Raw genomic sequence first — 14,803 nt, forward strand, 5'->3', positions numbered from 1 at the left:
TCTGGGTCTCCAACTCAGCGCCTACAGTGGTGGCCTGTCCACCTCAGCGGACTCTCATGGACTCCCAAGTCAGTATAGTCGCACTATCGCTCTGCGTCTGCGGCCACTTCCGTACCAAGAATCCAACTCATTCCCAAGTCACTGGCTTCACACGTCTACGAGTGTCACAACAAATTACTGTCCTCATGCACTTCACTCATTCCCGTGCTGCTGGTCTCAAACCCCTCAGTCGAACCTCACCCATCCCTGACATGGCACCTCATTCATCCCCACATTGTGTTGGTAATACTACGCTGAGGAAGTTCAATTTTCCTCTCTCGTTGCCCACGAGTCGTGGTTGGTACCACCTCTCTGACCACATACACTTCACCGGAGACTCACATCCGTAACCAACACTGGTAACTGACTCCTCGGAGAGACTCTTGAACATATGTGCCGCGGCACTGCCCGCATGGTTTTCATGGTCTCATCCATTCCATACATGTTGGGCCTTACTCAATGACGTGGAACCTCACTCATCCAATGTCGTGTCACTCATTCTTTCATCACTGGTTAGGGCATCTAATTTCAGACTCACTCAATTCCACAGCACTGTCCTCACAAACTATAAGGACACCTCAGTTACTACTCACAGTGCTGACCTCATATATTTCAACGGAGTCTTAATCCGTCTGTCCTGACCACAGAGAGTTCCATAGTCTCCCTCCTTGTGCCCGCCTCACTCATTCTTCTTCATGACTAGTCTTGCGACCTTTAATTGAATCCATCTTACTCCTCCATCAGTGGCCTCAGACACTCAGATGAAGCCCTCTGATCCGTACACGACTTGCCTTGTAGATGTCGCTAGCGACTTACACAGCTGCTTGTGTGAAACCGGGCTCCTGCGCGACATGTTCCGGCCATAGTACATTTCACAGGGTCTTACGCTTCCTCTCCATCCATGCACTGAGGATGAATGCTTTACTCCAGCCGTGGCGTAATGCACAGTAATAAGGCCACCCTGCGGATTGTGGTGAGGGCCCTATATTTTGCAGACACTCTTAGGCCTTTGGCTGACCGGGGGACCCTAAAGGGTGGCCCTCGCCCCTGTAGTGGCTGTAGGGTCCTGCGTTACACCTGTATTGCAGTACACCAGATCACTGTTTAAGACTGGATATTTGCGCACAGATTCCGGATTTCCTTTAGAAACTCTGCAGAAACGACTTCCTGGTGACATTAATCTGCCGAGAGATTGAAGGCCCTTCCCTCAAACAGGCCTCAGTGTGGGTTAATGCGGGAGCTAATCAGGCCCTGGTGCCTGGCACTGCCTGCCTCTCGGGTCACAGCTCTGTGGCTGCTGATGTTCAGTCCTTGCTCTGCTGCAGGTGGTGCCCGGTGCTGCCTGCCTCTCGGGTCACAGCTCTGTGCCTGCTGATGCTCGGCTCCTGCTCTGCCTGCCTCTCGGGTCACAGCTCTGTGCCTGCTGATGCTCGGCTCCTGCTCTGCCTGCCTCTCGGGTCACAGCTCTGTGCCTGCTGATGCTCAGCTCCTGCTCTGCCTGCCTCTTGGGTCACAGCCCTGTGGCTGCTGATGCTCTGATGTTGCTCTGCAGCTGGTGCCCTGCTTTGTGGCTGCTGATGCTCGGCTCCTGCTCTGCCTGCTTCTCGGGTCACAGCTCTGTGCCTGCTGATGCTCGGCTCCTGCTCTGCCTGCCTCTCGGGTCACAGCTCTGTGCCTGCTGATGCTCGGCTCCTGCTCTGCCTGCCTCTCGGGTCACAGCTCTGTGCCTGCTGATGCTCGGCTCCTGCTCTGCCTGCCTCTCGGGTCACAGCTCTGTGCCTGCTGATGCTCGGCTCCTGCTCTGCCTGCCTCTCGGGTCACAGCTCTGTGCCTGCTGATGCTCGGCTCCTGCTCTGCCTGCCTCTCGGGTCACAGCTCTGTGCCTGCTGATGCTCGGCTCCTGCTCTGCCTGCCTCTCGGGTCACAGCTCTGTGCCTGCTGATGCTTGGCTCCTGCTCTGCCTGCATCTCGGGTCACAGCCCTGTGGCTGCTGATGTTCAGTCCTTGCTCTGTTGCAGGTGGTGCCCGGTGCTGCCTGCCTCAGGGGCCACAGCCCTGTGGCTGCTCAGCTCGTGTCCCAGTTCAGACAGGGATGAGGTAGGTTGCGAGGCAGTTCTCTGTGTAAGGCAGCCCTTGCTACTACAATATGGTCCTTCACCATGGCGGAAGTACTTTTTGCAACATCATGCTATGTATTTTAAGCTTCACCAGACAGAAATACTGTCAATTTATTAAACAAGCATTGGCAATGCCAATTGATCTGGGTTTATGCATACATTTACTGACTCATTCTCGTATTTCACAGACACAACTGCCACAAAACACACACAAGCTCAACTACATATACAAGATAAATTAAAATAATACAGGTAGAAAAGAAACATACTGCCACTAAACACAACAGGCATGTGCTTGTGATAAATAAACTGAATGTAGCCGCGGCTGTCTGTCTTGCATAGAGATTGTACATAGTCTATCCTGGTTTTAAAGTTCTGACATGGATACCACTTTTATAATGAACTAGCAGCCCGCCCCAGCGTTGCCCGGGGCAGAAGGGGGCTGGGGGCAGCATCGCAGCAGGAGATGCACAGCAGAGCGCCCGGGAGCAGCAGAGCGTACTTACAGTGTTTCCTTGCTTCGGTTTTGTTGGTCCTGGCCGGTTCTGCCCACGCTCGTGTCTGCTGTTTCCCCCGACGTCCCAACTTTGAGGAAAAGGCTTCCGAGCACTCATGGCCCTTGCCCGTTAATACCGCCCGTCCCTCCGGTGCGCACCAGCGGCTCTTGTCCGCTGTTTCCCCCGATGTCCCAACTTTGAGTAAAAGGCTTGCGAGCACTCATGGCCCCGACCCGTCCCTCCGCCCGTTCCTCGGTGCGCACCAGTGGCTGCTTCACTTACCTCAGCCGCCGCTCCTCTCCGCGCTGCTGAGTTTACAGCTCTACTGCTCCTCCGCTTCTCGCTGCTCCTCACCTCTTGTCCGCCGTACGCCGCTGCTCCCTGCCTGTCCGCAGCTCCTCCCCGCGATCATATCCGCCGCTCTTCCTCTTGCTCCTGAACGCCGGTCCTCCCCGCGCTCCCGATATCATCACGCACGTCGCAGCCGGCGCTACTTGCAAGGGACTACTTTTTTTTTATTCCTAAATTTTTTAAAGAACTTATATTTTTTATTTTTATATAGCCTATGTCCCTCTGCTTGCCCTGAGGTTTTCATAGATGTCTTGGGTGTTTGGATTGGTGGTGTACTTTTCGAGTTTACCTGGCTCAAAGGACACAGTTCTCTCTTTATAATAGTAGTATAGATGTGTTGGCCATCATAGGCAACAGCATTCCATAAAGATGGCCTGTTTACAGGAAGTGGACACAGGAAATGCAAGTCGCGGGCAGATGAAATAGGCTGCAGGCAAGTTATCCGTTAACACTGCCTAGAGAGCTGTGCTGTGCTATCCTCCTAAGAAAATGTAAATAAAAATAAGATAAGTAGAGAAATTAAAATTGAATGATAAAAGAAGAACATTTAAAACTGGCCAAGCAGCCCTCACACGGAAGCGGCCAGAGTTATGTCAACGCACTCCTATCAATCAGTACATGGTCTTAAGCTTTCCCACAAAGATATACTGTAAAAATGTAAAACCCCTGTCAACTTCAGCTCATTTAACCCCTCCCATGCTCGTGATGGATCCGTTCCGTCACAAGCCTCGGGTGGGCTGTGCTGGTGATGGAACGGTTCCGTCACGGCCCGCTCGCCGCACCTGCGCGGCGCGAATTCCGCACTTGCGCTGACATTCTGAAGAGCGGCGGGGCCGTGACGGAACCGTTCCGTCACAAGCACAGCTCATCCGCGGGCCGTGACGGAGCAGTTCCGTCACGAGCACGGGACCGCTGCGCGGCCCCGCCTTCCCCTTAGCGCTTATGCGGAATAGCCGCCGCAGCGAAGGGGTTAAAGTGTCTACTCTGGAAAAAACAATATATAGGTGGCACTTTAGGATTGCAGGGCTTGATTGCAGAATGTCAGTCTTGAAGCCATTTTGGACACATTTTAATTTACTTGTGGCAAAGGCGATGCTGTCATTTTTGTCTTTTTAGATCTCTAGTTAGTCTTTGCCACAGTCCATCACAAGATTCTGTTTTTCCTTCTTGAGTAAGCTTGGAGCCCATGGTTGGCTCTCGCCTGAATGTGAAGGACCACCCCTGGTTGGGTACGGTTCTTGGCTAAGAATGCCTGACCCTTTTCTTTCTCTCCGTCCAGCTCTCGCCCATAGGCTCGCACTGCTCCACCCGGGCTCTGCTGTTGATTCGACACTTCTTAAGACATTGGACCTGCATCGGGCTCCTATGATTTAAACCTTTGCTTCCCAAATCCAGGCTGAGCTGATGAAACCCCAAATCCTCTTTGATATTTCCCATCATGACTTGTCGCTTGTGGCCACATGGGCAAGCGGATGTGTACCTTTGTCAGCTGGCTGAGAGGCGCTGTTCGACAGTGTCACACTCACCAGTTGCAAATTCTAATCGATGACCAAAGACAAAGCTGGAAGGCGTCTTTCTGATTCTCTTCGCTCAGCCCCATGCCACTCCCTGCCAAAGGTGTACCAACCCTATTGATATACCTAGATGAATCCCTTTCTCTCATAGCCCAAATCACTGCTGTCACGTCTCCGGCTTCCTCCCCCTCAAACGTCTTAGGATATATCTTCTCTTCTAGATCCCACTCCCCATCAAATGGAGACCGTCTTTTAAAGTGGACTATTATAATGCCTTTACAATGCTTAATCATGCCTCGCCTGTGGTCTCAGGCACAATGATTCTATCTCCTGCACTGACCTCCTTCTTCACCGGCTGACAGTGCAAGCCCAAATGACTTTTAGATTGCACCGCCTTATTCATCACCCGGTGTATCATCCCTCATACATCCATTCTCAAAGACCTTCAAAAATCCTCTGGTGCATGTGTGCTTTGTAAGTGCCATCTTTCATTCATTCATTCAGCATTCGCCCATGTATGTGAAACACCTTAGTACAGATGCGGCAATGGAGACATGCATCGACTTTCTATAGTCAGGAGATGCGGTTCCACCCCCAGTAGACCTCTTTACGCATACAAGACATACCACCTGGCACAGGAGGTGCCTTCCTACAGACAGGAGACACGGTTCCACCCCTAGTAGACCTCTTCTCGCATACAGTACACACCACCTGGCACAATGGGCACCTACCTACAGACAGAACACCTCTTCTCACACAGAGGTGTAATTGTTTCATACACACAGTAAACATCATGCAACAGACACCATCTCAAAGGCATGAGATATAACACCATCGCTGCTGATGGTATTCCCCTCCTGTGCTGAGCTATCTGTAAATCCCATTGTTCATGACGAGCTCAGCTCGTCATCAGCACAGCTCAACCGTGCCTCATGACGAGCTGAGCTCGTCATGAGCATCGAAGGGGTTAAGGAGTGTTTTTTCTCAAAATGAGGAATGTCTCATAAGCACCAATTACGAGTTTGGTCGTCCACGGTCCTCCCGACTCGTGGGGGCGCGGCGGTCTCCCGACCATCCAATTATGATTTGGGCGGTCAGACCGCCATTGCCCTACCACAGCTGCCATTGAACCGCCATTCCCTGGTGGTGAATCGGCGGTGTAGAGGCATAAATATGCTTGGTGGGACCACCAATTCCAGCCAAGCATATTAGGAGTTTCCTCTTTGCCAGAAATTTCATGGCGGTTCTTCCTCCATAAAAACACTGGTGGAGTGGATACAATGGGGGCCCTACAGAACCCCCCTGTGCATCTGCGCCCTGTGGATGCACACAGGAGGGCACAGCATATTCCCCCCTGTATGCATGCACACCAGAACTGTTTATGGCGTTTCCATTGTGGTGTCAATTTTCTGAAGCACTGTAGTGGAATGCTAAAAACCAGCCTGCCAGACAGGAGGTAACTCCTAATCTGACGGGTGGTCTGACAAGGTCTTTGGATGTGCGGCGGCTGTTCAGACCCGGCGCCCCACCCCTAAAGTCAATATCAGGCCCTTAGTGGTCATTCAGTTCTATGTGCAAGTTCAACTTCACATACTTTAGTAATTCATGAGATACAGCAAAAACTTGGCAGTAAGGGATTTAGATGTTGCACAACTAGCATATACACTAATGTACCTTTTTGGTGCGAAAATTGTGGTTTGAAGGTCTTCACGTTTGGAAGACTTCCCGATTAGAATGGAGACGACCCCCTGATTCTGAACTCTTCTAAGTGCGGTGCCTATCAGAGTACCCCATGTTCCACTCCTTACGCGAATGACAGAGAATTGAGTCTGTTTCAGATACTTTATTGATATTCAACTTCTTGAATTGTCACTCCGCCTTGTGTAGTCGTCACGTTCTGATCTTCATATGAATGCTGCATACTCACAGCATTTTAAATAGCCTAGCGATTGACTTATCAAATCAGCTGTTTGCTCTTCTTATCAACGGGATCGTAGTCTACTTGAATATATTCTGCCCTGGGGAAGCCCTTATCGGGCGAAACGCGTTGGCTGTCTTCTATGCTGTTTCACTGATCACCTTACCTTCTGTCTTGTGCTGTTTTGCTGATCATCATGTTTTGATTTCTTGGCTGTCATCACCGTGTCAAGATTTACTTGATTAAAATTTGGACATTTTTTTGTATTCACGAAGGATATGTGTCTCAATTTATCAAAATTTATATTTCATATTTAATAATTGCTCTTGTTGCCTCTCCATTTGCTGGTTTTGTGTACTTTAGTAATTCACTTGGAATTGCTAAGCGAAGTATGCCCTTGCATGCGTAATGCTCGGAGTAACCACTATAACACAGGTTGTGAGAATAAACTAAACAAGATGCAAACAAAATTCTCAGAGCTTAAGGACGGCATGGATTCCGAGGACTCACAGCACCAGCTAAGAAAAGTGTGCATTGCATACAGTAATGCCTCCCACTAACACTTGTAAGGCAAATCTGCACTAAGATGTAGGCATGGGGCAACCAGGAAGCTCTGTGAAGTCTGTGATGGCCAATAATAATGAAGTATTTGAATTCATACACACACTCTTTTTCAGACAGGAGACAGGCAGCATCTTTCTGCACATATGAGACTGCCTGGGTAATTTCATTTACGCAAACATAATATCGCGTAATTTTGCATTACGTTTGTTATGCGAATTTTCCAAAATTACTTTTTTAAGCAACGCAGCATAATTCTGTAATGTTCACGACAAAAATTTAGGAGGGGCGCATCGGAACAACGCAAACAAACAGAACATGCGAGGCTCCTGTTTGTAGCGCTTTTATTTTCTGCTCTGTATTATCAGAATGAAATATGTCCTTGAGTCTATTGAATGGATACGAGAATACATTTTCTGGTAAAATAGAGCAGCAAAGACTGATTTTGCATTTATCTTCATTACATAGAATTTTGAGTAATTTTCAAAAACGTTAACGTAATTACACAAATGTAAATTTCACACCCTCATACAGGAGACACCTTGTATGTAGAAGAGACCTCTCTGCCTAGAGAGGACATTTTTTCGTATAAACACAAGCCATAATAGTTCAGACTAAAGTGACCATTCTGCAGAAAAATAACCCTTTCTTAACCAAACCTTTGCACAGACTGGCTACTGCTTCCAAGGTACAGGAGGTGGGTTGTCTCATACAGGAGTCCCTTCCTCACTGAAAGGAGCCGCCTCCCTACAGGAGGAGGGAATGAACAGCCCTGAGAGACTCTGACCTGTGGACTTTACATTGCAGGTTACACACAGGGCTCTCGAGGAGGCGACTAACAACTGAGCCTTCTTACTGGTTCATGAGCTGAGTTCTCCATTCGTCACGTGATCTGCAGCTCGGACCACTTGGTAGGAAATATGACTGTATTTGAATGTGGGTGAGTTGTGGACCCACTAAGACAATCTAAGGAAGGGTTATGAGTCGGCTGGCACAGAATGTAGTCTATGCCGGTGTGATCCAGAGCAATTTTGGTCTTTGTATGTTACTCTTCTTATGTGACATTCCAGAGATGATGTCACCTTCCTGAAATTGTGCTCTTACTTCAAATTGTCTATGTATCGCTCGCAGAACATTTTTAGAACAAATGCACAGGAACAAAGCGCGATGCAGAAAGTGAGCAACTGCTGTTCGCTGTGCTTTTGTTTGTCTCTAGAATTTTCTTATCGCAAAATGCATTCTTGAGGCCAAAGTGGACACAAGGGTGGATTTCCTGCTAAATACTTCACTGTCTGCCAGTTTTGTAGTTCAGAAACTCCTAGTTATGAGAAGTAGGCCTGGGCAAAATTAGCATTGCGCCGGCGTAGTTTGGCGAATATTGCATTACGCTTGTTGCATGAAATTCCGATATTATGCCACACTGCATAATTACGTTCTTTGCAGTACAAATTTGCGGCTAATGTGCCATTCACTGTAAAAATTTACCACAAATGCATTGGAACAAAAACGAACAACAGAGTGCGAGCGACAGTTGTTTGAATCGCTTTTGTACTATTTTTTATTTATTTTTTGCCAGAAATATGTTGTTTATCCAAACTAGAAATGAGGATGCATTTTGTGCCAAAATATAGCACCAATATACAAGTTGTGCATCTCACATACATTTGCCCACATTTTGTGTAACTATGCAAAAGCAAATGATGTGAATTGTGCACACCCCTAAAGAGACGGTGGCTCAAGGGAAGGACAGAAGTTCACACAGCAGGAAGTCCCGCAGGACACCTTTCTGGCAGTAGGGAGCTCTGAGATGCAGGTCTGCCTCCTGTTTGTGTTCCTGTCTGCCTGCCCTGAAGGCGTGAATGAGGCTGTGAGCTGCCTGCATTAAGCACATGCCAACATTTCAGGCACTAAACACAGTATTACCACTACCTCTTTTGCTAGAAGAATCTGCCATTAATATTAAGATTTGCTGACGTTTATTTCCACCAAACCTGTCACTCGTGATATAAAATGTTGTTAAATTGACCACATTTTGAAGAAGGCTAAGTTTGCAGTGGAAGTTTTTTGCAATAAGACAATTATTCAGAAAGACAGACACATAGACAGACAACTCCCAACCATGGACTTCCTTCTCCATCGTTCTCCTCCAAGTCTTATATTTTTCTTTTGCTCTCTGTCAGGGATGCCTGGTCAGTGTTCTACTAAAGCATCAGTTGGCAGGAAACATTGCAGCCTCTCGGCTGGAGCCTCCTACGTTTACCTTTCCCCTGGTTCCCTCCCCTTTTTCTCTCTTTAATTGTGTCTTTTTTATTCTTTCCCAACATCAATTGAAAGTAGTTGCTATAACTTAATGTTATTTCATGCTGTTCTAGGAATATTTCTTGGGAAAGAATATCATTTGTAACTAATGTGAACAAATCTCTGAACAGTTAAGGTACTTGGATAGTTTTTATTATTATTAGAAGATTCCATTCAAGAGCTCAGAATATTTTTCACTTCCTGTAATCTAAATATGTTGCTTAAAGAGAATAAATTGCTAATTTTCAGTATTTTTCCCCTGATAGAAACAGGTTGCACCATAAAAATGTATCTTTTTCCCTCTTAAACGTGACATATTCTGTTCCTAGAACCGAGGTTGAATCAATGTATCAATATATTGAGGCATATTCGCTCTTTAAAAACATGCTGCCACAACCTTAAATTTGCAACAGAATTTACCTCAGTTGCGTCTTCCAGGAAATCGAAAGGGTTTCCTGGTAGTCAAAAGCCACATTACTTACTTGAAATCTCTGTCACAAGGGCAACCATTTCTGCATCTCTAAATCCCGCTCGGGGCGTGGGTCCATGGCGTGATTGCCTTGGACGTCTGTAAATTCCCACAATCTGGAACATCTCCGGATATTCGCAACATGCCCACATTCCCATTTCCTGCCAGAAAGGAAAAAGGATCACCCACAAATTTGGTGGGGTTGGAGAGAAAGGATTTGTTCCAAGGGGAAATTGTATTTTCATTGTGGGGAAAACTAATAGCCCAAAAATTAGCATTTACTCACGGAATTCCATTCTCAATGGGCGTTGGTCTCTGTATAAAGGAAATTAAATGCCATATGGGAAGCACATGTTTTTCTGTGAAATCCACATGGAAACCTGCACAGCTTCCCATGCGGATTCTGGTAGGATGTTGTTAGCGTTTGCCTTAAGGTGTATCAGTTTTTTAAAAAAATGTATACGTTTACTATACACTTATCTTTCTCTAACATCTGTAAATTGTATTCAGGTGTGTATGCCATTGAACAACGCTCCCAACGTTTAAAAAATAATGTATACATCCAATACCTTTGGCAAAAAATGTATTTGTTAATTCACAATATAGAAATTGATAAATGATATTTAGAGACAAAGATGGCCAAAATGTTCTGAGATTTACAGATTTCGTCCTAGATGTAATTTCTGCAAACGCCACTACACAAGGGATATTTAATGCCCCAGAATGCCAGGTGGGCAGTACATCCTGGAGTAGGGGGGAATCGCTCTTTTTGTGAATTTACAACTTCACAAGCTCTTAGGAAGATGAGAAAGTAAAAGATGTAAGGGGTGGGAAAGGGAATTGGTCCAAGATGATGGGGCAGAAAGGTGGGCATTGCTCTGCCACCCGGCTGTTGTGAGGGTGGTGCAGCTGACTCTATGCGTCCTTAATTTTTCCCCAGTAAATATTGGCAGGTCAAACCTGCTGCAGTCTACGAAGAGTAAGATGCCTGGTAATCAATAAAACATGCACATTTTTGATGCACTAAACACGAAAATCAGCAGGATATTCCCCCAAAACTCGCAATAGGTGCTAGTTGTCATGCCTAATAAATTCCAAAATCCGTGGTGTTTGTTTTAATTAGATGCATTCATTATAGCATCTAATAATGGCCAACTTGCGGGAGGTCTCAAGTATTAAAAGTAAAGTAACATTCTGCATTTCTGTCGATTGTTGGGTAGATGTGCTCTCTGAAGGCCGGCGGGATGACCATTCTCTCCGCTTCAGACAACATGGACTAAAAGTGGCGCGCCGGGTATCACAATTGGACTTACCTAGAGGTGTGTCATCTGCGATACCTGCTTTACTCAAACTCTTCTACTCCAGAAGTTAGAAAGACATATTCTGTTACTGTTGTTCCTGTGCGGCTGCGCAGCGCAAAATCAGCAATAGTTTGTAAGCAGTGAGGTTGATGCGTAAGCACGTATGAGTACTGGAAGTGATACTATAGGAGTAATTTTTTACGTACTCTTAATGCCTTCGTGAATTGGTCCCGAAACGCTGAACTCTCTTTTATTAGAAGTGAAAAAGAGCTTTTTATTTGTACAAATTGCATATGAATATTTCCACCTTAGAATGTGTTGGAGCCATTTCACCGAGGCCTGGGGAGTACATACAAGAGTTCGACAGCGGTCCTATTTTATTTACTCTAAAACGCCTTTGTGAATAAGCCCAAATGTTTGATGAGGATGTGCTCTCTTTAAAAACCTCTTTATTTTCTACATCATTATGATCTGGTTTGTAACAGAGCTTATTTGTGTTAAAATGTCAATAGCTAGCTAATGATGTCACGTGATGATGCTTCTGTGACACAATTATCTTCGTTCTCTGCAATGTTCTTTTTCTTGCACCATAATGCAGTCAGCTCTGCTGCTTTTTGTGGTCCTACATTAGCCCATTCTTTTTGACTGCCTGGCTGTGAGACAACTCCCACACACAATCCAGCCCCCCACCCCCACTCACCACCACCCGCCACAAGTCATCCTCTGGTAAGGAATTGTCTGGGAGACAACCTTTCACAAGAAGGGACACGACATACACGCCACTTCCAGCCAAGATCAAAGCACCGTTGAAGCAGGTTTGTGAAAACACACACCTGGCTAAGCTGTGTTGAAAGTGTAGTAATGACTCCACCTTTCGGCTCTTACAAGGAGAAAGTCACCAAAACCGCAGACTAGGAGTGTTCCAGGATGGTGCAAATGATGTAAGAAGGTCCCAACGAGCACACCGGTCCCGCCCTGAGGCCAACCTGCGCTGTTCATCCTTGGGGGGACAGACACCTGTGGAAAATTAACTCAAACTTGGTGAACATTATCGGCGTCATCTTGCCCCTTTTCAAGCCCATTCGTGCGCGTAAGCGGCAGCCATTTTGAATGCCATGGCCTCCCTGCCCCTCGCTGATAGCCAGCGCGTCTCTCTCTCTCCCTTAACCTCGCAAGCATCCCCCCGCACACTGACAACCCCCGCTCTCTCATGCCTTGGGTCATAAACCCCTCTTCAGCGCAGCTTCACCACTGAATCCCATCCTGTTCCCAACGCGACACCTCCCCTCATTCCTTTCATGGCCTCAGATCCTTTTGATGCAAACCCCTTTTCCTGTGTCCCCGTTTGTCTCCCTTGTTCCCAGGCCGCCACCTGGCCCTGCGGATACTGTTTATTACCCCGTACAGTAGGAAGCTTCCCCTCCCCATCAAAAGACCCTCGAGCCGATCAAAGCCCCCACTCTATGAGATCCGATCAACCCCATGCATTCCGTGAATCGGCGGAATGCCCTGCTGTGCGACAACCATCACCTGTTGTGACCGGGGTGGGGAATCCAACTGTAAATGCATGTGGGAACGGGCCTGAAGGGGAGATTCCGAGGATGTTCTTTCTAATACTAAAGTGTTGCGAGAATGTGTTATGTGCAATAAAGGTCATAAACCCTAGTATAAGAGGCCAGGCCTCAGAGATGTGGTTAGAGCACCTCGTGACGATACTTGCTGTCTGAATTGATGTGTTCTCCTCCGGAGAGAATAAAATCCTCGTTTCCTGCCTTCCAGTCTCCAGCGCCTGCTTCTTCATTGATTAATATTGGTGGGTCATAGAGGCGATACCGCCGGGCAACATAAAAAGGGTTTTTGGTTACCGGTTGTCTTTGGAACCCCTTTTTAACAATTGGCGTCCCAAACGTGGGGCCCATCAGCGACTCGTGGATCCAGTGGGAGAGGTCCTGACGACAGAGTGAACGACTGCAACGATCGGAAGGTACCCTGTCCGATAGACCCTCGTCTGACAGCCGATCATCCGAACTTCACTGGTTCCGAACAGACCTCTCTCGAGTGATCTGCGGTCCTGACTGGGAACCATCAGGAGTGCCACGAGAAGTACGAAGAGAAGAGGACGATCGGGCGCTGGATTCGGAAGACAAGAAACTGTCCATGCGGTCCGGGTAAGGTCGTGTAAACACGACGAATTGCGAAAGTGATAGATAATTGAAAGTGATTGATAATTGTTGAGAAAATACTAGTATTACTTTTTGTTAATTTATTGGAGATTCGCTGTCTACAAACGGAGAAACAACAGGCTCTCCCTTTATAAACAGCGAAGGATAAGTACGCACCCGTCGGACCTATCTTTCTCCCCCACTGAACAATTGCCCCTTCCCCCCATTGATTAACTGTTATAGATTGTTTTCTGGAGATTCTCTGTCTGCAAACAGGGAAAAATAGGTCCCCTCTTTACAGATAGTGAAAGGGTAGGTGACGCGAACCTTTGCGAGCCTACTTATTCTCCCCATTGACCATATTGATTTTTTATTTTTGACCTAACATTGATTGATTGCTCAAGATTGGTTCATGAGGTATTCACTACGTGCAAACAACGTAGAATAGAAATATTCTGTCTAGTCTTTGTGCGCAGTGATAAGATAGGTAGTGCTGACTATTATCCCATTGTGATCCGTCATGCCTGTCTTCTCCCCACTGGTTAGTAGCCTGTTTAACCCGGACCGCTTATTAGAGATGAACCATCCGGCTCCGCTGGAAGGCACCCCTAATAAGGACATGTTCATGAAGCATGGATTAATCGCTATAGCCTATAGTGAGCTGTGGCATAAATATACGAAAAAGGATCGAGAAAGACAGTGGCCACTGAGAGGATCCTTTGATCTCGACAAAATAGAAACGGTAGAAATAGCCCTTTGTAGGAATGAAACAACACCTATTATGCTCGATAGTCTCGGTATGTGGCGCAAAGAAGCCACACGACGAAGGGAAGGCGACGAATTCGGAAAAGGTGAAGGGACACGACGGACAACCCTCCAAACGTCTAGTAGGCAAAGGGAAGGGCCAACGATGGCACAATTCCGAGGAATAGATATGAAAAGAGAACGGTGTAAAGGGGTGTGCCGACAAGTCAACCCCGGAACACAACGACCCGAAGGTAATCCCCCGACACTGCGCATAGGACGAACAGATTTAAAACAAAACCAATGTGCTTTCTGTAAATGTCTCGGGCACTGGAAAGCCCAATGTCCGACTTTGCAGAGCATAGGTAAGAATGGAGGGTCGACAGAAAGGACAGGCCGACAGAAAGGGAAAAGGCACGAAATAAAAACCAATCAGACTAGTACGGACAGGACAGATAGAACCACCCCGTTTGATTATGCTCGATGGCACAGATTTCGTCAGACCAATTTTAACGACATGTTAGAGTTTTGGGACTGATTGCTCTCTGTTACTCCCCCACTCTGAAAAACCAAACACAATTACAGACCAGTGTAAACAACCCCCCGTTAGAGAAAAGACTCAAGGAAGCCAAGCGTCTATTATATAAACTTAGGATTTAATTTCGGTAAAGAAAACACACAACCAACGGTAAATAGAATAACTAGTAGAACTCTCTCTCTAAAACAAACTTTACTAATAAGAAAAATACAAAACATATTATGCTCACTCCGGAAGTCCTCCAATGTAACAGTTCGATGGTCCCGCCCATCCGGAACACATAGCACGTGTGGG

At 46.9% G+C, this 14,803-nt stretch overlaps 1 protein-coding gene and 1 long non-coding RNA gene across 3 annotated transcripts in view; one reads left to right on the plus strand and one right to left on the minus strand.

Annotated features, from left to right (window-relative positions):
• Positions 1-14,803, plus strand: part of TNS1 (tensin 1) — a 1,287,061-nt gene that overhangs the window by 545,129 nt on the left and 727,129 nt on the right. The gene's annotated exons all lie outside the window — the stretch shown is intronic.
• LOC147729590 (uncharacterized) overlaps positions 1-14,803 on the minus strand; it is a 145,829-nt gene that overhangs the window by 12,884 nt on the left and 118,142 nt on the right. The gene's annotated exons all lie outside the window — the stretch shown is intronic.

Source organism: Lissotriton vulgaris, chromosome 2_1, assembly GCF_964263255.1.
Source record: "Lissotriton vulgaris chromosome 2_1, aLisVul1.2, whole genome shotgun sequence".
Taxonomy (NCBI): Eukaryota; Metazoa; Chordata; class Amphibia; order Caudata; family Salamandridae; genus Lissotriton; species Lissotriton vulgaris.